Source organism: Stegodyphus dumicola, chromosome 8 (assembly GCF_044657685.1).
Source record: "Stegodyphus dumicola isolate Sdum_Otavi_A_Nest chromosome 8, ASM4465768v1".
NCBI classification, from domain to species: domain Eukaryota; kingdom Metazoa; phylum Arthropoda; class Arachnida; order Araneae; family Eresidae; genus Stegodyphus; species Stegodyphus dumicola.
Genome location: NC_140775.1, coordinates 18,475,504 through 18,501,270, shown reverse-complemented (window position 1 = coordinate 18,501,270; position 25,767 = coordinate 18,475,504). Strand labels below are relative to the sequence as shown.

The 25,767-nt window shown below is 36.0% G+C and overlaps 1 protein-coding gene across 2 annotated transcripts in view; it reads left to right on the top strand.

Annotated features, from left to right (window-relative positions):
• Positions 1 to 25,767, top strand: part of LOC118202111 (calcium-binding protein E63-1-like) — a 710,926-nt gene that overhangs the window by 498,436 nt on the left and 186,723 nt on the right. The gene's annotated exons all lie outside the window — the stretch shown is intronic.

Here is a 25,767-nt window from a genome sequence, read left to right as displayed (position 1 = left end):
TAACATAGTCGAATAGTTTATCGAACAGTCGAACAATGAAATCACCCTACATCGCCCTCTTTTACTTACTTTTATACTTTTATCTCAATATTATATATTGCATCCACAAAACTTTCTCTAAATTAATGTTATTTGGAATCGAAAACCATTTTATGCTTAAATACATCTTTCCAGATGTTTGTCTTTTACTCACTGAGAGTCAATGCTTCTTGAAGATGTCAATTCATGAATGAAAAATTATTTCTTGCTTTTCCGGTTTCCCCTAACCGTTCACACAAAGGCCGAACCTTTGGGCAAAAACAGCCCTCCTATGATGTTAATTCCTCAGTAAAAGAGAGAGCACTGAACGGGGTAAAGTAGTAGAAATCTTGACTTTCCTTTTCACTCAAAATTCAAGCATTCCCAAAATCTACTATAAAAGATATACTCCCTAAGGTATAAAATTTTTGTGTAATGAAATTATAAAATGCAATATATATATATGCATTATAATATATACATATGCTAAAATATGAATGCATATATATATATCATTGATTATATATATATATATATATATATATATATATATATATATCATTGATGACATATATATATATCAATTAAACCTTTAGATACACTCACACACATACATAATCAGATATATTACATATATAGAATCACATAGTATCAGTAGGTGAAAGAAGAAAATAAATCCTACTGGTGAAAGATTGCTGAAGAAATTCAAAGCATAATGAAAGTTTCTTTTATCTTGGAATCAAAGAACTTTTTTATCGCTTTAGTTATTGGGAGACTATTAGATTAAAATGTAATAAATAAATAAGTATATGGAAGAAAAATAAATCTTTAAAGGAAGAAAAAGAAAAAATAGAACCAAACAATCAAATCATTTTCAGCATTAAAACCAATTTTAAGTGTGACAGTATATTTTCCTGCCGATACGAAAACTTAAGAAAATAGACAGAAATCTGCATTGTTTCACCTATCAATATACGACAAATGGAATAACGATACAAGAAAAAGTAAATTTGAAAAATTTGCGAAAGCGGAATAATTTCGAATGCTGCACAAATACAAAGATACCATGCAGATACATTGGATTTTTTTCGAAGCAAGAAATGCGAAAATTCAGCAGTGCCCTCTTTGTGCTTCTAATAAGGAGGTCTTCCAAATTCTAGCTGGAAGGACTTCCATTTATAACAAGATAGTGAGAATGGCATAATTCCTTATTATTTGTTTTCATTTAAAGGGCGAGAGAGAAGAAACACGAGGCACTGTCGGAATAATTCATGTGTTAACGAATTATCGTCTGACATGTTTTCGTTGGGGTGCCATTGAAGAAACATAGCATTTTTATGAGGAAAAAAAAAACACGAAAATCCGTTATTCTATCAGCGGAATACGAACCACAGGCATTCCGACTGATAGTCCTATCTACTATCACTTACACCCCGAGTTCAAATTCTAGCTGGAAGAAGCTCCATTGAGCAATTTCCAGCTCAAAGAAGAATGAGATAATTTCTCATAATCAATACAGATATATAACTGATGATTCTAAAATTCTATTATCATTAAGACTGGAAAAAATGCACGATTTAATTCATTTTCATACATTTTAAAAGAAGTTAAATTTTTCAGAGAGTTATTATAAAATATTTATTAGAATGTCAAATTTAAGCATTTCAATTATTTATATAATAAAGGATAAATTTTATATTTATATAATAAAGAAAAATCGTTAATAATATCACTCTGATTTTAGTGGAGATATTTTAAGAAATAAATAAGTGAAAGCTGGAGGAAGAAAAACTATTTCAAGTTATATGTTTATCGTAAAAGTAACGAGAGAAAAACTATGTTAAAAGAAAAGGTACGCATATCGAAATTGTTTCCTGTACTGCTGACAAATTGTTATATGGCATGCATACTATAATGTTCATGAATAATTGATTGCTACTAGATTAATACAGGCATAGCATATTTCTAGGGACTGAATTGCTGTAATTTCCAATTTGATTTTTGCATACTTTTATATTTAGGACACTAATTACATCACACTGAAGATTACTCAATGCAATAATTCCATTGCAGTTTTATAGAAATTTATAACATTTTCAGTTTCAATAAACAAATATATAATATTTCGATGACTCAGCAGGTAACATAATTTATTATCTTTCAAGTTTTTTTCGAAAACACCTCGGCAGATATAGAATCAGCCGCAGACTGTACTAACTTTAACAAGCGGCAGTATCTGAGTTTTCACATTTCTGTTTATAACTGCAATAAGAACAAGTATAAGTTTGAAAAGTTTACCAATGGCTATGTGGATAAAAGAGATGATCATAAGTATTTTGACCTGGTTTTGGTTTCTGGTCAATACGTTGGCTGTACGGAAGATTTCGTGATTTTTTCCATGTGAACTAGTTTTCTTTATAAATTCCTCTAAGTCTTTCGCTAAGTACATACAAATTTGCTACATTAAACATTATACTAATGTTTACATAGGTAAACATTTTAAAAGCGACTAGCGTAAAGAAAGATTATTTAAATTATGTTTTTTAAAATGCAAATTCAGAACACTGAAAACCAAACAGTAAACATTATAAGACTAATTTAATAATCTTTGGTTTGGTTTACTTGAAAACTTTACTTAAAAAACGTTGAAATTTACAATGTTTACAACAAACTATTATTCTGCCATATTCATCGATTGCGTTAATCAAAATCTAAAATTATTTAAAGTAAAATATAATTATCCGAAAATTATGTAAAATGAGAATTTTTTCCCACTATATCTGTAGTTTACAATGGCTAGAAAAAAAGATAGCTCTAGATAATGAGTATTTCTAGAATGAAAAAACTCTATTGACTAGAAATAGTCTTTGGAGACCTTAGTGTCAGTTAGCCTGCGGAGATCAGGTTCCCTTCCAAAAAAAAGTAAAACTGTTTAAAATGCATATAGTTTAACGCTTCCTGTTTTATTTGGAATAATATTTCAAATATAAAACTGGTGTTGGTTACGAACCAAGCAATTCTTAATGGGATAAAGAGCCGTACTTTGATAATGCTAGGATCATGCATTCAGTTTTCGTCGTTTTAATAAAATCCATTATGATACTTATGCTGGTAATTATAAACTGCATTTACGGATACAGAAGTATGATTAATACACTAATATCACAGAATATAAGCTTTTTTATGCTCTGACAAGTTTTGTCAAGATACCAATTTTTAGTTCATATACAAGTCGTAAATTCCCTAGCCAGATTCCTTTTTTATATAAATAGATGCATAGAGGAGAAAATGGAACAGTTAATTATATTTTTTATTCTTTTTCAAAATTTAATTCTTTTAGATATAATTTTTAACGATAAACGATATTCTGCTAAGTTATAATACAAAAATTATTACTAATAATAATTTATATCCTAATATTTATATCCTAATTTAATAATATTTATATCACTCAAAACAGAATTGGAAAACTCATTCAAATCATATTTAATCAAAACATTTTACGAAGTTATGGGGAAAAGGAATTTTGGGATTTGTTTGATTTTTAACGGTGAATTCAATCATTAAAACATTTTTACCGTGTTTCCTCATTCATAAAACATTAGCAAAATAATTTACTAAATAATTCTTAGATGTAATAGTATTCTTGTTTATCTTTTGTTATATGACTAAAAATAAATAAAAAAAGCGGCTGGTATTCAATATTATTTTATTTAATTACAAAAATTTGGCTATTGGTACTCAAGACATAGTCTTTCCATATTATCACTTTTCTATTAGGCCTTGAAATTATGTTAACGACCTAATAGAATTCGGAAAATCCTATGATTGCATAAAACTGCGGGAGGTGCTAATAATGACAAATTTTAAATGAAAATAGAAATTTATTTAAATAAATTTATTTAAATTATATTTGTGAGTGTCTGCTTTATGCATTTAATGTATCAAATGCAGAAAAGTGAGAAAAATCCATCCAACACAAAGAAATAATTCTTTCTAGTCTGTGGTAAGATTTTATCAAATTCATTTAAACTTCCGTTTAAATTCGAAATGCGATCTCTCAAATCAACGAAGGAATACATTTTTGGCTTTAAATTCTACATTAGTAGCAATTGTATAATAGCTAAACTTACCAAAATATTTGTAGAAAACCGCCAAAATTCTAGAAATTGCTATAAAATCCCGAAAAATATTAGGAAGATTATTGCTTGCCAATTCCACGCTGAAAAGACGAAGATGAGCTCGACAGTAAACGAACAACTTGTGGAAAAAATTCAACTCTAAAATATAAATGCATATGCCAAATTTTCCAAAAATTTCTGATAAATATTGTACTCTCATCGTAAATATGTATGGACTTATAATGTGATGAAAACTGAGTCGGTAAAAGAATGGATTAAAATTTAATTTCCCAAAATAAATTGGTTTACTAAAACTAAATAAAATAGATAAGTAAATAGTAAAAAAATTGTGTAACAAAATAAATAATGACCTTTCTTAAAATACTGCCCAATAAAACATGTCGAATAATTGAATGTTCACAAGCTTGGAAGCTAAAATTCTAAAAAGATTTCGGAAAACTCGGCAGTCACATGTTAAAAGAAACAAGTCTACAGGCTACTAGTACAAAGAAAGAGGAGGGAGACGAAACTAAACGGAACAACTTCTTCTTGGCATTCAATAGCGGGGAGGCAATTTTATGGCTTATCCATCACACTAAGGGGAAGCAAACATACTGCCTTAGGCTGGGCCATCTTAGAGAGATTTCAGAAAACGAAAGCGATTTTTTTTGGAGGGGTTTGTTGTCTGACAACGCGACCGTTTTCGAAGCATTTCGTTCCGAGAGGCGGGCTCGTTGATGGGTTAAGCAAAATAGGTGTTAATAAAGCTCCATATGTTACTGAGGTCATATTTAATGATTCAAGACATCGAATATGTTTTTGTATGTAATTGAATAATAACTTACGGAAATTTTGAATGTCATTAGAATCCTTTAGAGGTCTTATTTTCAGTAATTTATCTATATGGGCGTTTATCAGTACATCTTTGTGTGAGGAGTTTAACTGAAATTTCGTAATTGTCTTCGGTTAAATCGAAACCGTCAATGGTGTTATAAGCATTACCTCCCAAAAAGGATTTCAAATAATTAAATTTGCTTATAGCGTCAAGTGTTTTATTTTGGTGTATGGTTGATGAAAAAGTGTTCCAAAATGTCAGCCATTCGCAGCTCTCGCCATAAAACTTCGGAATCGTAAGTTTAGGAAGCTTCACATTATGACTTTCGATTTTAACGTTTTCTATAATACTTTCACTTAACTGTTCAGTGCTTCTTAACACGCTAAATTTTTGTTGCTCTATATTAATTTCTTTCAATTTTTTGTTAGCTTTGTATTTAAATGTAGTTATTCTTTCACGATATTCGTCCTGGTCTAGATCCTTTATGTCTATTAATTTTTCTATATCGGCATCTATTTGTTTTAACTCGTTCGATTTTTCATTTAAGAGTTCTAAGGAAATTTCTAGTTCCTCTGCATTCACTTCTGTTTTTGGTAATTTAGTTTCGATTCGGCCAATTAATTTTGTAACGGCGGCCCTTATGTGGCCGCGTTTCCTTTTCAATGTATCGATGCATTCAGTCATTATTTAATATTCAATAATTCAACAAGTATCAACAATTCGCTTTCATTCGCGGCACGGGATGCCAAAAAATGTATAATATGTTCATTGTTAATAGCATGATCATTCTTAGAAAATAAAAGGTAAAAAGGCTTACCTTTCAGTCGATCTTCTTTCTCGTTCCAAAGGCGTATCCGGGAATGTTTTATTAATTACATTCATCAAAAAGGCACTACTCACGGAAAAAGAGAGGCTTCTAAGATAATAAGATATTTAATTTACAATCACATCACTAAACTAAAATATATATATAACACAGAAGAGAAGGATTGCATGTTTCACTCAAACGTCCATCACGAGTTCTCAAAGTTCAGTTTAAAAAGTTCTGTTTTAGTTTTTGCTGCGCGCATGCGCAAATCACGGGGTTGTTGGTGAGAGTTTCAACACATATAAATAAAAACTCATATACAGATATATACACACTTACATACATAGATATTCCGAAACAATAAAAGTATACATACTCTCACTCATATTCATATATACACCCATACATATACATTATCATGATAGTTAAAGTTTACAAGAAGCATGCCATTGAGATACGCGTGATCCTTAGTATAAATTAGGTACCATAAATAAAAGATATAATTATGTACAGATACATTACAGCATTCAGATACAGTACGAACTTTATTTATGAGAACCTGGCACAGCAATACAAAATTACATATTGAACATACATATCACATACTCTGTCGCTGACATATTATATAGACTTTTATGACAACTATCTTCCAGTGTCAGAAGAGTAATTGCTAGTACAGTAGTCAATTATTGTTTTCAGTTTCCGCTGGGCAACTCTGTTACTTTGTAAATTCTGGATCCAATTTGGCCAGAATCTGGCTCCTGGTTGCTTGAGGCTGTTAAATGCTGTGTGTGTGTGAGCCTGAAAACACAAAATGATCTGGATGACCCTCCTTCCCACATTCACAGTTTCTCTCAAGCTAAAGCGACAGAGGTATGAAGGAAAGGGCCCATGACCAGTGAGGAAATACGTCATGTAATTGGTATTAGTTTGGATTGTAGTTTTGACCTTCGGAATGAGATTGTAAATACGTCTCTCTGTGTAGGCTTGATCCCAACGTTCTTGCCATATGCTTAGGAGCTGATGGAATGTCCAAATCTTTAGGTCCGAGACTGGCCTAAGGGTCGGGACTTCTCGCAAAGTGGATGAATCCGCTGCTTCCTTTGCGACAACATCTGCTCTCTCATTTCCTTCTATTCTCGTATGAGCGGGCACCCAGATGAGTGAGGGTGAAGCAGGCATGTGGGTTAGAATGTCTCTAATGCTGCTGACGCTAGGACTGCGAGAACGAATTCCAGCTATCGCAGCGAGGCTTGGGGCTGAATCTGTGTAGATGATATTGGGCACTGTGGGATTATTCTTCAGGTGGAGAAGAGCTGCTCTGATTGCTATGAGCTCCGCCTGAAAGACAGAATTTTCACAAGCGAGCTTTCTTTTCCACTCATACGTTAAAGTTCCTCCAGAAAGTATACAGAATCCGCTTCCCGTGCCCCCCTGGAGTTTTAGAGCCATCAGTGAAAACACCATTTGCAAATCTCGAGTTTTGTGTTCTATTAAAGTAGATAGTGTCCACAAGGTTATTTTAGCAGGTTAGCAGGGAACTTGCGGTATGTGATGCTCATAATCAGTATGGTTATAAATATTTCCCCAGAGACTCATTGTGTGTCGTAGCCTGCTTACGTTAACCACTGCAGCCTCTCGTTTAATTAACAAGTCCAGAGGCGTTTTCTAAGGCTGCCGTGGACGTGGTACGATAAGCCTTGCAAATGAGAAGAAGCTGGTGTCGCTGTATAGAGAATAGTGAATGTCTCATTTGGGAAGAGATGTGAGTTCCCCAAATAGCAGCGACATACAGAATAATTCTTTCCACCACTGTCTTGTACCATATTCTAAGCAAATAACATGGGATATCTTAACGAGGTTGTTGATCGCATGGAAGTAGTCAGTCTATTGATTCTTAACTTTAAAGAAGAGATGTGTGGTTGCCAGGAAAGTCTATTATCTATTACTACTCCTAGGAACTTAAGTTGTTTAACACATTTTATAAAGGACCCTAAGAGTTTAAGACAGGGGTTTCTACGTAATGGAGAGCCTTGACTAATTATGAGTGCTTGTGTTTTAGGCACCGATAGTTTCAGTTTATGCTCTCTCACCCAGTCAGCAAATAAATTAAGGCTATCCTGAGTTCGCGTTTCAAGGTCGCTTCGGCCTGCTACAACGAGTAAAAAGTCGTCTGCGTATGCTAAAAGCCTTACTCCTTCTTTGTTTTCAAAGACTGAAAAAAACTGAATTAGCAACTATGTTCCAAAGAACGGTCCAAGATAGGATGTCTAACGTCATTAAAACTTTTGTCAAGATAGCTGCGAATCAGGTGTGTTATGGAAACAAAGCATTTGAGGGCATCCAAACTGTTCATGATATCGAGCCACCGCAGCGTGTCGAAAGCTCCTTGAATATCGAGGGATACGACTGCGACTTTCGCCCTTCGACAACTATTCCGCACATGCACAAAATGGTATTAAGGTTGAATTTGCTTCGAGAGCTATTTCGCGCACGCGCAACTGCTTCCCGCCTAATTTAGTTTACTCTGCATGCATTTTATGTGTTTTTCGTTTATGTATTTTTTATTTCTTTATATTCACTACAATTAATAAATAATAGGTGGTACATCTAAAGTAAGAAATGCAGACATTTTCTAAAAAGCGCGACATTTTTAGAAATCGGATGCGGGACAGTCCTTCAAGAAGTGGGACTGTCCCGCCATAATCGGGACGTGTGGTCACTTTAGTCTTATAGGCTTATCTTGGCCATCTGTCTATCACAGCTTGCAGAATTCATAACTTGGTTTCAATCACGATCAAATCTGGGGGGAGGGTGATGTATTTCAAACAGAGAAAGTTAAAAAATCATATTAATGTCCAATGTTAATTTGTGCATTTGAAAAGAATTCGAAATTGTGCTTTATTATTTTGAACCTAATATATTCAAAATTTGTCCTACACAGCATTTCTGATAATAATAATAAAATCTAATGGCAACAAGTATCGGTTACCATAAATAACTTGTCTAGCAATGGTTTTAGCATAGGTCGCCAAAAAAAATCGCCAAAAATCTGTGCAACCGTCTACCAAAGTAGGACCATGAAACCTTTCGTCTAAATTTAGAAAATTACACAAAAATGGTGATAATGAGTGTAACACATTATTTGAAACACGTCCATCCTGTGTTCCTACTTTCCCTTTAAGAGTTCGCCCTGTCATTGAGGAACTCTCCCTCTCTGATATGCACCCCCAAGCAGTACAGAATTTTGAAATTCCACCTTGGGAAAATTCACGGATCCAGCTTCTTGATGTTTTTAAACATCACGTAAAGGCGAGCACTAACGAGATCGTTTACAGACAAATTTTCGCTGAGCACAGGCACAAATATAGCAGTTATTATCCGATATACACAGATGGATCAAAGTCAAATGATCATGTCGGGATGGCTTTTGTATTTGAAAATTACATAGAGGGCAGATGCCTGCACCATGCTTTCTCTGTCCTAACATCTGAACTAACTGCAATATATTATGCTCTTTTGTACATCTCAAAGCTCTGCCACAAAAAGTTCATAGTTTACACAGACTCTTAAATCCTTGGAAGCTTTTCCCAACGCTCAGAATCCTGTGGTAGTGGATGTTCTCAAAATTCATAGAAATTTAATGATACGAGGATATGAAATCCTGTACTGCTGGGTTCCCGGGCATACGGGAATAAAGGGAAACGAGCTTGCAGACATCGCGGCAAAATCTGCTGTCGAACTGTCCAGTCGCCTTATCCCTTTTAGAGACATCTGCTGTGTCATCAAGGGAAAGATACGAAAAAAATGGCAGCAAATTTGGGATGTTCAGCATCACAACAAGTTGAGAAACATCAAACCTAGAATTGAGCATTGGGATTTTGCTGGAAATCGTAAAGAGGACGTTCTTTTGACTCGACTCAGAATTGGTCATACCAGAGTCACACATAGCTATCTTCTTAAAGCTGAAAATGAGCCTGTTTGTTTTAATTGTAATGTTTGTTTATCTGTTCGTCATATTTTAATTGAGTGTCAATGTTTTAATAGTCTTCGCCAGAAATATTTTAATAGCTGTGACTTACCTCTCGACCGTTTAATCGGAAGAGAGGTCAATTCTAATTTATTTTATTATTTAAAAGAGATTGGCTTTTATTACCAAATGTAATTTGTTTTGAAGACTGTGTCTTGAATGTTAATATGTGCTTTTAACTTGTTTTTATATGACTTCATCCTCTGGATTTGGTACATTTATCTACTTGTTTTTATTTATTGAATTTTAATGTCATCAATTGTAATCATCTCATCTTTTGTTTGGCGCGTCATAATCATCTCTGGTTTTTGCGCCATAATCACTCACTCACTCACTCACACAAAAATGGTATTTAAAGAAGAGAAGAGTCATTCAGAGCAATGCTATTGAGTGTATAATCTTGTTTTAGAAAATTAGTTTTGCTGACTTAATGCAATTTTTCTAAACTTCTTGTCGTATATGGGAATAAATTGCACGAAACTTCCTCAGAGTTTAAGTAAATAATACTCTCACAATCAATATATTTCATAAGCATATTTAATATTATTTTTCTGTAACATTTGTATGGACGTTCGCAAAGAGATCCAAATGAGATCCAGTTTTAAATCGAACAATCGCTCCTTAAATCGAGCAAAAAATATGCGTTTTTAATGATGCCTGTACAGTATATGTTTTTTTAGCTTTGACACAATGCTGTGTTCAATAATATATTTTTAAACACATCAAATTTCCTAATTAAATAAAAATATATTAATGTAATTAATTGTCTCCAAATTTTATACCTTCGTAAAATTTTATGTGGGTTCACATCAGCATCCTTTTATACTACTGTAAATTATTAATCAAATAATTGACAACTTAGTTGCTTCGAACTAAAAAGCATCAGCTTTGTATAAAAACTTTATTGATATTTTAAAACAGGAAATATTTAAGAGAAAAATTGCCTGCAGTACCGTGCGGCTAAGAACGCTATTTTACCGAAACATAAACATGAACAAATGTTGCCATTCACACAAAATCAATAGTAAAATAAAGTAACAAGACTATTGTAAAAATCACAACATAAAATTAAACAGTGAGAAAATAAATAAGGCAAAGGAAAAAGAAATGCGAATATTAAATATACATCCAACATTTACTCCCTCCCTTGCCATTGCATTAACAATAGATCATTCCCGATGCAATGGTAAAAGTTTTATTATAGTTCTTTTAAAATGACTATTAACAGTTTTTACTGTAACAACTCTAACATTGCCATCCTTTTCAGGATGTATTTCAACAATGTGACCTGATGGCCAAACACCAGGAGGGATGTTGTCCTCCTTAATTAATACAATATCACCTACAGACAAATTTGGTAGTTGTTCCTTCCATTTGTATCTTTGTTGTAAGGAATTTAAATACTCCTTATAATATCTCTTCCAAAAGCCTTGTTTCATTTGCTGTAATAATTCCCATCGTTTTAACAAAGTGATATGGGAATATTAGAAAAATCCTGTTCTGGGATGCTAGTAATAATATCCCTAGTTAAAAAATATGATGGAGTCAAGGCATCTAAATTAGCTACAACATTGTGATTAGTTTTGATAGTGGGCGTGAATTTAGTTATGAGCTGCAATTTGAGTTAGTAACGTAGTTAATTCCTCAAATGTTAACCTTGTCGCTCCTATCATTCTTTTCAAATGAAATTTTATGGACTTGATCCTTGACTCCCACAAAGCACCAAAGTGGGGAACCAAATAATTTAAAATCAATTCATTGCTGTTCAGTGAAAGTAGCAGAGTGCGCAATTCGGAGAATTTTCTTTTTGCCACAACAAAGTTCGTACCATTATTCGAAAATAAGTGTCGTGGTGTACCACGCCTTGATACAAATCGCCTAATAGCAGCAATGAAAGAATCTGCATTTGAGTCGATAACTACTTCAATATGATAAACTTTGGTAGCTAGACATACAAACAAACCTATATAACCTGTAGTGGTTTTAAAGCAACGACCTTTGTAACATTTTAAAATTACAGGACCGGCATAATCAATACCTGTGCTAAAGAATGGTCTCTCAAGTGTTACTCTTTGTTTTGGCAAGTTTCCCATTAATTGATTTCTAGATGACAATTTATATCGGTGACAAACAATACATTTATGGATAAAAGACTGAATAAGTTTCTTACCATTTACAATTCAATAGTTTTGCTTTAAAATGTTCGCTAGTAAACTGGGGCCTGCATGCATATAAGTTACATGATATTGTTTAACAAGTAACAAGGCAATCCTATGTTGACCTGGGTTAATTATGGGATGCTTAGCATTGAATGCTAAGTCAGAATTTTGCAGCCGTCCTCCCACCCGTAAAACACCATCATCATCTAGAAAAGGAAAAAGTCAGCTTACACTTTTAGGATTTAAAAATGAATTATTTTTCAGATCTTTTATATATTTATGGAAGTGCACAAACTGGATCCATTTAATGATCAACTTCATAGCTTCTTGCCTTCATTAGATGAAGGTACTAATGCATGATTTTTTAAGCTATTGTCTTCAGAACCAAAGACCCGCTCTTTACACCTAGAAATAAATCTTAAGCAAAACGAAATTACATTAACTACTATTTTAGATAAATAAGAATAGTTCTGAAATAAATTATCCAGAGTGTCATTAGTCAAAAAAATTTATTTTGTCCTTTGTTCAGCTAAGACAGTTGCATCACTATTGGTCTCATTACTGACAGAACATTGTAGAGGCCACTTTGAACTGTCGAACGCTAAGAATGATGGCCCATGCCACCATAGGGATACATTCAGTAGAAGTTTAGGATCGATTCCTCTAGCAGGGTTCTGTTTCGACGAAATATAGCTCCACTGTTGATAGGGAATAGCAACTAATATTTCTGAAGTCGTGTTTGCCACAAAAAGCTTCCATTTTCGAGGGTGAGCTGCTGACCAACAGAGAACCACCTTAGAGTCAGTCTAAGTGTGAAAGGAAATTTCAGCGCTGGAGAAGACCTTACGAACAGCTTTGATTAGACTGGCAAGGAGCAATGCACCTAAGAGTTCCAGTCTAGGTATGGACACTTGTTTAATGGGTGCAACTTTGATTTTAGCAACCACCAAATTGACTTCATTTCTATCGTGAGATGTTGGTTCAACACAGTAGATGACAGCAGCGTTAGCAGATTAAAAACCATGCAGATAGATGTGGTTAGACGTATGTGAAACCAACTCGAAATTTTAACATTTCCGAGAACCTTAAGATCCCTAAGTCGCTGCAACTTCTCTTCCCATTCTTTAGGCAGTGGAGCGTCCCAATTTAAAAGCCACAGTTGCTGATAAAACATTTTCAACTTGACTGTACATGGAGATAGCAAGCCAAGAGGATCAAAGAGTTTAGAAGATTGAGAAATGAACCTCCTTTTAGTAATTTCAGTCCCGAAATCCATAGAAATGTTAAATAAAAATACATCTTCTGTAGAGTTCCAAAACAGCCCTAAAGTTTTAGCACAATCATCTGAGTGAACTTCCAGGTCACTTTCTTCCTGGTTATCAATAGATAAATTTTGAGAAGCTTAGGGCAGTTTGATCTCCATTTCCTTAAGTTGAATCCACGTTTCTCTAATAACTGTGAAAGCTTAGAGCATAGGTCAACTGCTTCCTCTACACTGTTTGATCCAGATAAACAATCATCTACATATAAATCATTTTTAAGAATGGAAGCTACATGAGGATGATCCTGTTCTTCATCCAAAGCAATTTGCCACAAACAGCGAGTCGCTAAAAATGGGCAGATGCAGTGCCATAAGTAACTGTACATAATTTATAGTCTGCATTTTTGAATTAACATATTCTGTCCAAATAATTCTTTGTAAATGTTGATCCTCATTATCTACTAAAATCTGGCGGTACATTTTTTCTATGTCAGCAAAAAAAGCTATTTTATGTATACGCAAGTTGAGCAATATTGAAAATATATCTCGTTGTAGTGTTGCACCTACCCCTAAAACAGAGTTCAAAGAAAGTGAATTTTTAGGCTTACATGATCCGTCAAATACTACACGAAGTTTAGTGGTAGATCTACTGGGATTAACAACAGCATGATGCGGTGGATGATATACTTGATTATTTTCTTCAGTTTGAACAACTGGAGCCATATGATTACGTTTCGTGTTCTTGCATGAACCCTTGTATTGCCTACCAAGTTCTTTATCTAAATCAAATTTTCTTTCCATGGATAGAAGACGAGAAATAGCCAAAGGTTGGAAGTCGCCTAACTCTTCGGCTTTATTTAAAATGCACAGTCGGACAACAAATCTGCCGTTTTCGTTTACTCGATAGTTTTCTTTAAAATGCTTCTCACAAAACTCTTCTTCAGCCGTTGGGTTCTGATTTTAAAAGTTAATTCTTTTAACTCCCAAAAACGCTTAAGTGTTGCATCGACGTTATCCCCAATATGTAAACTAATGCGATTAACACTAATGCGGAGTATTTATTACCTTCTGTTTTAATTCTGCCCGATACAACCCAACCAAAAATAGTATTTTGCGCTATTACATTTCTATAGCCAACAATCTGCCCTGGCTAAAGCAGAGGAAAGAAATAGTCGGCTCCAATTATCATGTCTATTTGTTTGGGCGTACTGAAATTCGGATCTGCAAGATTAATTGAATTTAAATAATTCTCTCTCCAGATACATGTACCCCAACAATCAGTTTCCAGGATAAATTTCGATCGTCAATAAAAAGCATAATGCTCCACTAAAATGTGGTCAAGGGCGCACGTTGTCTGTACCGTGTTAAACTCATTCATGTGATGCTGGAGTGAGCTGGACGCAAACAGTGGGTTTTTCGGCATTCTGGTGCATGAGATAGTGGGAGGATAAGGCCTTCGAGCCACTGTAGACGGTAAAACTCAGGCTCTAGTGGCAGCACACAGCTCTGTGATAGCAATGAAACTGTCGTCACGCTGAGATAGCCAAATAACAATCCTCATTCGTAAGCTTGTTCGACCTTGTCCAGGTTTTCTCGATATCCTGAAATTCTTGCCACCAGCTGCAGAAGACACTGGCCGTTGCACTGAGCTTTATAGTCACCTGCGTTAGTGCTTCTCCTGCCTCCAGTCTACGACTATTCTGAATCTCGTTCCTTCATCCGTACGTTCGTGGCTGCTCAATTTACCTGATGCCATATAACATTTATCCAATTCTTGTGAGAAATACGAGAAATACGGCGAATGTCGTGAAGGAGTAAGAGTACAGAAATATACGAAAAGGCTTTGCGAGATTATATCCCCTTCAAAATCGCAGCTCCACAGACACGCACATGTGGGCTTACGAATTTGCCTCTGAATATTTGCATAATTCTTTGACGGCATATTTAGTACATTTAGCTCAATACTCTTCGTAAAAATAGATATAATTTGCAAATTTCCTTAATTCTGCGCATGAGTGTGTAGAGACATTAGGTATTTTTTGGAAGCAGGAGAGATGAAAAATATGCAACGCCTTCGTCGGGAGTTGAACCGTGGGCACGCTGAGCGTGCAGACCACTACACCACGAAGGCTCGCTAAGAAGGTGGGAGAAATACCTTATAAGTGTAACACAAATGACTCTTAAAGTCATTTGTTGAGAAAAAAGACGCTTGTTTTATTTTAATCAACAATGTTTGTTTTGACAAATTGGTCGTATTTGTTCTGTACAGGTTTTCGTGCTTTCATTAATAATACATATTTTTACCATGAAAATTTAAACTGCAAAATATTCCAATATTAAAAATAGTAAACTATTTCGAAAGTGTTGGTATTTTAAAAGAAAGGAAATTAATCAAAATACTTAACGCAAGATTTTAAAGTAGCATAATAAATCTAAGACTGGGTAATTTATGCTGATAACAACTTTTATCAACTGTAAATGATAGATATACTCTCAGATATAATTTGTAATTTAATGTAATTTAATTAATGATCATTCTGTTGCTAAAAGATTATCGACAGGTGGCACCTGATGCAGGTGATAAGTACGGCATGTTTTGAAAACTACTTTCTTCCCCTAGTTTAAATATTTCCTAGTATTATATAAACGTAAAACTTATACACTTTTACTCATAATATGAACAAATATCTTGCTTTATAAACTACAAGAACAAGAAACTACAAGAAAGGCGGCTCTTAATCTAGTTAAGATGCACCAAATGAATCTAAATTCTGTTCCCTTACTCTAAATCCATCGTCTCTGTACTTATTAATCAAGAATGACCATGTTACCGTATGAGAATACGTTCCTCATTGTAATTTGGGAATTAAGAGGAAGTGCTAAGTTTAACATCTCTGCATTGTTCTTAAATTCATTACGTTGAGTACATAATGGTCTTTTCTTCAAAGTTTACTTTAAAAATTAAGCTTGAAATGTTGGCCTGCGTCTGTTGACATAAATTCTAATTGCAGATGTGTCTCTAAAATAGATTTTCCCAAGGAAATTCTGAACTGTTACGTTAACATAATTATAAAGTTTTTCCTGAGAATAGCGAAAACAGAATTCAGGAAATCGAAGAAGATAAAGGACAGACACTGGTTACATGTGAAGGGCTATTTTCTGTACTTATATTTTACGGCAAAATTAAAAGTATTTTAGCTTTAGTTTAACCATACGCATGCAACACGTTTTCGATAGCAGAGCGTGGTTTCGATCCACGGACCTCTGGCACCACTACGCTTCCACGGCTAGCTCAGTCGATAGAGCACACCACTCTTAATCTCCGGGCTTGGGTTCGAATCTCACTTCTGACACCAAAAAAGTGTTGCGTGCGTTACGGGTTCATAACAGATTGAATGCACAACACCGATAAAAGGTTAATAAAATTTATTCTTATCGCAAGAAATATAACAAAACGCTGGAATTTTCCTCAGAGGTATTTGTACAATATCACGCAATATCATTAATAGCTGTACTTTAAACTGCTCAAAACGTTAAAATACGACGCAATGCATAGAGAAAGCTAATCGGATTTCACCGCAAATTCGCAATAAATAAATAAATTTTCAATCGGTGGCAAGAGAGTTCTAGTAATTTCCTTTTCTTCTCGAGATTTCTGGAAACCAAAAGAGTAGAATTACGGTTACAGCTAACATAGTAATCAATTACATTTATTGAAATGAAATATAAATTACCGAGATAAACTTTTAAAGCTTTCAATCGGTGGCGAGAGAGTTCTAGTAATTTCCTTTTCTTCTCGAGATTTCTGGAAACAAAAAGAGTAGTATTACGGTTACAGCTAACATAGTAGTCAATTATATTTATTGAAATGAAATATAAATTACCGAGATAAACTTTTAAAGCTTTCAATCGGTGGCGAGAGAGTTCTAGTAATTTCCTTTTCTTCTCGAGATTTCTGGAAACAAAAAGAGTAGTATTAAGGTTACAGCTAACATAGTAGTCAATTACATTTATTGAAATGAAATATAAATTACCGAGATAAACTTTTAAAGCTTTCAATCGGTGGCGAGAGAGTTCTAGTAATTTCCTTTTCTTCTCGAGATTTCTGGAAACCAAAGGAGTAGAATTACGGTTACAGCTAACATAGTAGTCAATTACATTTATTCAGATTAAATATAAATTACCGAGATAAACTTTTATTCAATTTTATATGCACGTGCTCCTATATTTTTACTTTTTCGACGAAGATTTCTCTGAAAATTTATCACACTCTGCATTGCACGGGGAAATAAAACAATTTTAATTATAATTCTACTTAAAACTAGCTATCTAAATGCAAAATTCGTAACAATATTTTTGGCCCATTAGTAAAATCCCTGAACCGGGGTTTAAATCCCGGCGAACGGGCTGGTTGCATGGCCGTTTTCGTGGTTTGTAACTTGTATACGAGCCAGTTTTTCTTAGAAAGTCCCCAACGAAGGCATCCCTCCTCTTAGGCAGATAACCCTTGAATGCTTTACAATAAACAAATAAATCAAACCGATATATTCTTAAAAATAGTAAAATTCAATCATTGTGGTACACCAACGGCAGAGCTGTAAAATCGCTGAACATTGATACTTCGACCTGGGATCGAATCCTGAAGAACGGACTGCCTGCGTGCTTGGTTTCCACGTTTTTCCCCATGTAGTAATATGAATACGATCCCTTTTCTCTTAAAAAGTCCAACCAGAAGACATCTCTCTTTATAGGCAGGTGACTCTCGAGTTGCTTTGCCTAAATCGATTAACCTAACAATTAATCAGTACGTTGTTTTTTCTATGGAGGTTATGCTTTTAAGAAAATTTCCCTTCGGTTATCAAAATATGACTTTTCGATCAGCTTACTTATTAAATCTTTGAAAAACTTAAATTGTTAGAGTAATCACGCTTCAGTCTCTAAAATTATTGTATTACTTATATCATTTTCTCTTGAAGTGCTCATATACTTGTTATCCTGATATAAAATCGGAAATGCATTGCATTACTTATATAATTGTATGAGACATCTCAGAATGACTGCGCAATTAAAAATTTCTTGAATACTTCCCTTAAGCTCAGTTCAAGAAAACAATCAAATAAGAAAAGCATTGACATTGTAATAGTTTCGAATGCATGACACATTACATTATAAATAATCGTTAAAGTTTCATTCTAGCCACTACGAACAATTTATTTATACGAATGCCAGACATTTGGCCACTAAGCCATTACTTTTGTCCTTGCTTCCCAATACTTAAGAACAACGAAATTAAAAAACAATAATGTAGTCCATTCGTCAATATGCTCCTTATCCATGGACTAGCCGGAGTTACAGAGAGTGCAGGCTGAAGAGTCCTTAAGTAGAATTTGGCTCTACGAAGAAAGTTCCTATAAGTAAAGTTGCTTCTTATTATGTTGCAGATCTTTAGAGAAGATTACTATGTTGAAGATCTTATAATCATACCATACAGAATTTGAACTAAGAAATTTTCAATTTTCTATGATCTGTGCTATTTTCAGACAATCAAAAGAAAAACGAAAGTCGTCGGTTTATGGGTCATATATTAATTAAACTTCTTTAAACGTAAAATTTAAAGTTTTAGCTTCTTTGTGGATTATAATTTGAAGCAAAATAATGTTTCACTAATATAAATGATATTTTTAGAAATTCATGTCAAATTTAATTTGCATAAATCTTTACCTTAAACTTTGTATACGAATATGTGTAGTCATAACAATATGTTTTTAGGGTCTACAAGAATTCACATCTTAAATTGTTGATACGTTGCATAATTTTAATGGCAAGATAAGAATTTATATTCCCTTGAACTAATTTTACTATGCAAAATATTTTACTTATTGCCACTTTTCTTCAGGAAGAAATTTTAATTTTATATATTTTTATCAAAGAGTATCGCGTAGCTAAAATTATTTCATTTGTGGACCTACTTCGTTTGAATTATTTCTTAAACTGAAATCAAAGATCTAAGACCAAATATTCAAGAGATATATTTTAATACGCATTTTATTCAATTACTACGCAATTTCCTTAAACTGGTGTTAGGGAAATTTTTAGTCAGAATCACAAACCAGTCTCCCTAAGTATAGTGGTTAGTGACTCTGATCAAAGAATATCTAAGGAGAAGAAGTAAAGGTTCCCCGGGCCAAATGTGGCTCCGGCAGACCGAAGAGACACATTATGTATATTCCTGAAGCTTATTTTAAAGGGGCAATCCATCCACCCTCCGTACCTCACTGCGCATGTGCGAAATAACATCCAGCATGCCGTCGGCCATATTAGCAATCTTTTACCGCGTTGTTCGAAAAGGTTCTTTGTTGTTGTAGTCAGAGGTACTTGGTTCTAGTTATGTGAAATTCTTTAGAAGACTTTTTAAATGTAATGCTGTAAGTGAAATGGTTTTGGCTATTGGGTGCAAACTTTGCTCTTGGTTTTCATAATGGTCATTCCAAATAATTGTCTAAACGTTTTCATGGTAATTTTTTTTAAGTTATTGTCGGATAATTATTTGATGTTTTCAATTTATTTTGGGGTGCTTTTGATTGTCTTTAATTATTTTTCCTGTTTAAGTTAATTATATGCAAATTTTGCTTTTAAAATTTCACTGTAAAATTTTAACTATGGATTCATAAAAATTTATTACGTATTGTATGGCATGTGTTTCCCCCTTTTTATGTTTACAGAATTAAATGTACTCATTTGTTGAATAGCCCTCAGGGAGCTCACTTTTGTGAGTACGGGTGTGGCAATCCCGAGGTACCCTAGCCCTTCAGGCGATCATCTTCTTGGTGAGACGGGTGTCACGATCCTGGAGCCCCAGTGATCTATCCTCTTTTCCGTCTCCTGTCCTCTTGGCTGGAACTTTTTCCCTTCCCTTCTCCCTTGTGGTTTCTCTCTACGGAGTTTGGGGCTCGTCACGAGAGACTGGAACAGACCTTGTCTCTAGTTCTCGAGTGGCAAGAAAACTGCCCACGTGTTTGCCGTGCGTGGAGACCCGTGTCGCTGGAAAGGAGGGTCCTGGTAGTTGAGGGGCGAGGTACTGTCCCCAACACACTGCTTTGGCCTCTGCTTCAGCTAAACGGGAGGCACCTTAGTCGTCCTCACGGGTGTCAATCGGCTGGTCACTAGTCCTTGTGTAAGTGGCTTGGGGTCAAGCTCTCGGGAGTACCTGCTTTCGGGAAAGCCGACTGTGGGGCTTCAGTTTGCGTATAGATCCAGCTAGCCCTAACACAGGAATCTGTGTTCCCTTGTTGGGCTCCGTGGTGGGCGGGGCCGTCGGACCCGAATCTTTTCTCTTACAAACATGGCTTCACTTTTCATTCTTAAAAAACCTGACTCAAATGATACCAACCAAAATATAGAAATCGTTGAGAAATCCATTAACAAAAAGATCCGGACCGATGAAAATACCAAAGATATTGAAGTTATTGACAAATCCATTACAAAAAAGATCCGTACCGTTGCAAATGCCAAAGAATCTGCTGATTGTCCGCGCTTTGTTGTTGTTTCCAGTGCCTCTGGAGAATTGCAAAAGATGTCTCCTTTCCTGGTCAGCAAATACATTCATTCCTGTGTAGGTGAGCCAAGGAACATTAAGCGTCTCCGTTCTGGAGACTTGCTCATTGATACCCTTTCGGCCACCCAGTCTGCTTCACTTTTATGTCAAACCAAACTTGGACAAGTAGCTATAACAGTGTCAGCACACAAAACACTTAATACCTGTAGAGGCGTGATCTCGGAGATCGACCTTCTGTGTGTTTCAGAAGAAGAGTTCGTCTCCGAGTTAGCTGACCAAAATGTCTGTGGTGCTAGGCGGATCAAGATGCGAAAGGAAGGTCAGTTGATTGACACGAAACACGTGATCCTGACCTTCAAATCGCCTGATCTGCCGAAGAATATAAAGGTTGGGTATCTTAACTGTCCCGTAAGACCATATATTCCCAACCCAATGCGATGCTTCCAATGCCAGCGATTTGGTCACTCTAAGACATCCTGACGTGGCACTCTTACGTGCGCCAGATGCTCGTTGGTTGGCCACGATAGTGATAAGTGCACCGCTGCGCCATTGTGTGTTAACTGCAAGGGTGATCACCCAGCATTTTCTCGCTCTTGTCCAAAATGGAAATCTGAAAAGGAAGTTCAGACCATAAAAGTTTCTAGGAATATTTCATATGCCGAAGCCAGGAGACAAGTTCAAAGCACACAGCCTCAATCAAATAAATCATATGCAAATGCCGTGAAATCAACCTGCACTATAGCCACCCAAACTTCCATAACTACACAGAACCCACCAAATAAAACCCAGCAGCCTGAAAGCAAGAAAAAAGAAAATCCAACACATACAATACAAAATAAAGAAACAACAATCTTGAGCAAACCAAAAACTGTGCCTCCAAAAATAGTATCCAAAAATAGAAGCCGATCTGTAGATGACATGAATTCTGAATCTCTAGATTCAGACGGTATGGAAGTGGAGGAGGGAATGGAAGTTCCCGAGCATCTACTTCCGCGCAAAAGTAAAAAGGAACACAGGAAAAACAAACACCAATCATAATGGCCACCCTCGTCTCATGGAAGGCCCACCAGCGGCGGAGCGGTAAAGTCGCTGAACACTGGTAGTTCGGCCCGAGGTTCGAATCCCGCGAACGGGCTGGCTGCATGGGCGTTTTCGTGGTTTTCCCCATGTGTAACGTGTATACGAGCCAGTTTCCCTTAGAAAGTCCTCCACGATAGGCATCCCTCCCCTTAGGCAGATAGCCCTAGTGTGCTTTGCCATAATTAAATACACACGTCTCATGGAACTGTCGCGGTTTCCACCGAAACTTGCTTGACATCAAAGCTGTAGTAAATGCTTATCATCCTGTGTGCTTCGCAATACAAGAGACAAATCTGAAACCAGATCAACATGCAAAACTTCGGAGGTTTTCTCTCGTCAGGAAGGATAACCTTACAGGTGAGCGTGCCAGCGGAGGTGTAGGTCTCCTCACCTCACTGGACTATCCCTCAAATGTACTTCCTTTGACGACATCCCTCCAAGTTGTCGTTACTCAAATAAATTTTGATATTGTTGTTTCATTTGTTTCTTTGTATTTGCCTCCAAATGATCACATTTATCAGCAAGATTTAAATAATCTAATAGAGCAGCTGCCTGAGCCTTTTATCATAATAGGAGATTTTAACGGCCATAGTCCAGTCTGGGGTAGTAAAGATACAAATTGCCGAGGAAGACAAATTGAGCAGATGATCGAAGATCATAGACTTTGTCTCCTAAATAATGGGCAAGATACGTACTTCCATGAGCCTTCAAGGACATTCCACGCTCTCGATCTTGCCATCTGTTCACCATCTCTGTTGCCATTTTGCACTTTTAGTGTCGGAAATGACCTGTACAACAGCGATCATTATCCTATTTTTGTGTCTCTTGCACGAAGAGGAGCAAACCCCGTGTCGAGAGTCCCTCGTTTTATCCTGGACAGGGCACACTGGGAACTCTTCTCTTCCGTTGCAGAGCTGACGGAGGAAATGGTAGAAGGTGTGCATATCGATGACGCTGTTGAAGCTGTTACTAATACTATTATTCAGCCAGCTATGCTTTCGATTCCTAGAACATCAGGAAAAACAATAAAATATTCGAAACCGTGGTGGAATCGCGACTGTCATGAAGCACTGAAGAAACAGAAAAAAGCATGGGGTATTTTTCATAGATATCCTACTCTGCGAAACCTCATAGCTTTTAAAAGAGCCAAAGCAAATGCACGGAAAGTAAGAAGGCAGAGCCAGAGGGATTCCTGGATTTCATATGTGTCCTCAATAACATCCTCTATGCCTAGTAAGCGGGTTTGGGAAAGAGTTCGAAAAGCATGCGGAATGTATAAAGACCACTCACTTTCCTTTCTGGAAAAAGATGGCCGAGTGATTAGCTCCATAGAAGAAATTGCAAATACAATTGGTGAGACATTTGCTGCCGTTTCTTCCAGTCGAAATTACTCACCTGCATTTCTTTCTATCAAGCAACGCTCTGAGAAAAATCCCATCGCTTTCAACTCTTCCAACTTTGAGCCGTACAATAGAGACTTTACTATGGTTGAATTAAAGAGAGCTTTGTTGCAGACATATAGGTCTTGTCCGGGTCTGGATGGCGTGTATTATGAAATGCTAAAGCATCTGTCCTGTAAGTCACTGAGTGCCCTTCTCACACTTTACAATAGAGTGTGGAAGGAGCGTACATTTCCCAGTGCATGGAGGAGAGCTGTTGTCATTCCTATTGCGAAGCCAGGGAAAGACCCGAGGAATCCCTCGAACTATCGGCTAATTGCCCTTACCAGCTGTGTTTGCAAACTGTTTGAAAAGATGGTAAACAGCCGCCTAGTCTACTTCTTGGAAAAGAATAATATTATATCGCCTTATCAAAGTGGTTTTCGAAAGGGGAGAACATCGTGGATAACATGCTCCTCCTAGAGACTTCCATTCGGAAAGCATTTGTAAGAAGAAGCCACCTTATCTCGGTATTCTTCGACATTGAGAAAGCTTATAATAAGGCATGGAGATACGGTATACTTCGGGATCTTCACGAGAGTGGCTTGCGCGGCAACCTACCAATTTTCATTCAGAATTTCTTGAAGAGTAGAACTTTTCAAGTAAGGATTGGCTCTGTTTTTTCGGATGTTTTTCAACAGGAAGAGGGTGTGCCCCAAGGCTGTGTGCTTAGTGTAACGCTGTTCAGTTTAAAAATAAATTCTGTTTTAAAAGAACTTCCTCCTACCATCTTGGGATCACTATATGTAGATGATTTACAGATTAGCTGTCGAGGAGCAGACATGAGATACATAGAGAGGCAATTGCAGATGGCTCTGAATAAGATCCAAGAATGGTCAAACAAACAGGGATTTACTTTTTCGAAACAGAAAACTGTGTGCGTGCACTTTTGTAGGAAGCGAGGTCTCCATCCTGAACCTGAGTTATATCTAAATGGTACAATTATTTCAGTTGCGCCCGAAGTAAAATTTTTAGGAGTGACGTTCGACCAGAAATTGACTTTCCTTTCTCATGTTTTAAACCTGAGAAAGAAGTGTCTAAAAACACTAAATATTTTAAAAGTGTTGGCGAACACCTCCTGGGGTACAGAGCGTTGCTCCATGCTTCGCATTTACAGAGCGCTTATCCGCTCTAGACTGGACTATGGCTCAGTTGTTTATGGATCCGCTCGCTCATCTGTTTTGTTAAAACTGGATCCTGTTCACCATCAAGGTTTGCGGATTTGTTCAGGAGCTTTCAGGACTTCTCCTGTACAGAGCCTATATGTTGACTCTAACGAACCATCACTTTATCTGAGGCGTGAGCAATTGTCCCTTTTACAATATTTTAATATTTTATCCCAATCTGAACATCCCAATAAGCTGTGCTTACTTGATAATGAGTGTAACTCACTATTTGAAACACGTCCATCCTCTGTTCCTACTTTTCCTTTAAGAGTTCGCCCTGTCATTGAGAAACTTTCCCTCTCTGATATGCACCCCCAAGCAGTACAGGATTTTGAAATTCCACCTTGGGAAACTTCACGGATTCAGCTCCTTGATGTTTTCAAACATCACGTGAAGGCGAGCACTAACGAGATCGTTTACAGACAACTCTTCGCTGAGCACAGGCACAGATATAGCAGTTATTATCCGGTATACACAGACGGATCAAAGTCAAATGATCATGTCGGGATGGCTTTTGTATTTGAAGATTACATTGAGGGCAGATGCCTACACCATGCTTGCTCAGTCCTAACATCTGAACTAACTGCAATATATTATGCTCTTTTGTACATCTCGAAGCTCTGCCACAAGAAGTTCATAGTTTATACAGACTCGTATTGTGCTCTTAAATCTTTGGAAGCTTTTCCCAACACTCAGAATCCTGTGGTAGTGGATGTCCTGAAAATTCATATAAATTTAACGATTCGCGGATATGAAGTCCTGTACTGCTGTGTTCCTGGACATGCTGGAATAAAGGGAAATGAGCTTGCAGATATTGCAGCCAAATCTGCTGATGAACTGACTAGTCGCCTTATCCCTTTTAGAGATATCTGCTGTGTCATCGAGGGAAAAGTCCGGAAAAGATGGCAGCAAATTTGGGATGTTGAGCTTCAAAACAAGTTAAGACATGTAAAACTTAGAATTGAGCATTGGGAATCAACCAAAAATCGTAAGGAGGAAGTTCTTTTGACTCGCCTCAGAATTGGTCACACTAGAGTCACACATAACTATCTTCTCAAAGCTGAAAATGAGCCTGTGTGTTTTAATTGTAATGTTTGTTTATCTGTTCGTCATATTTTAATTGAGTGTCCATATTTTAATAAGCTTCGTCAGAAGTATTTTAATAGCTGTGACTTACCTCTCGACCGTTTAATCGGAAGAGAGGTCAATTGTAATTTATTTTATTTTTTGAAAGAAACTGGCTTTTATCACCTAATGTAATTTGTTTTAAAGATTGTATCTTGAATTTTAAATGT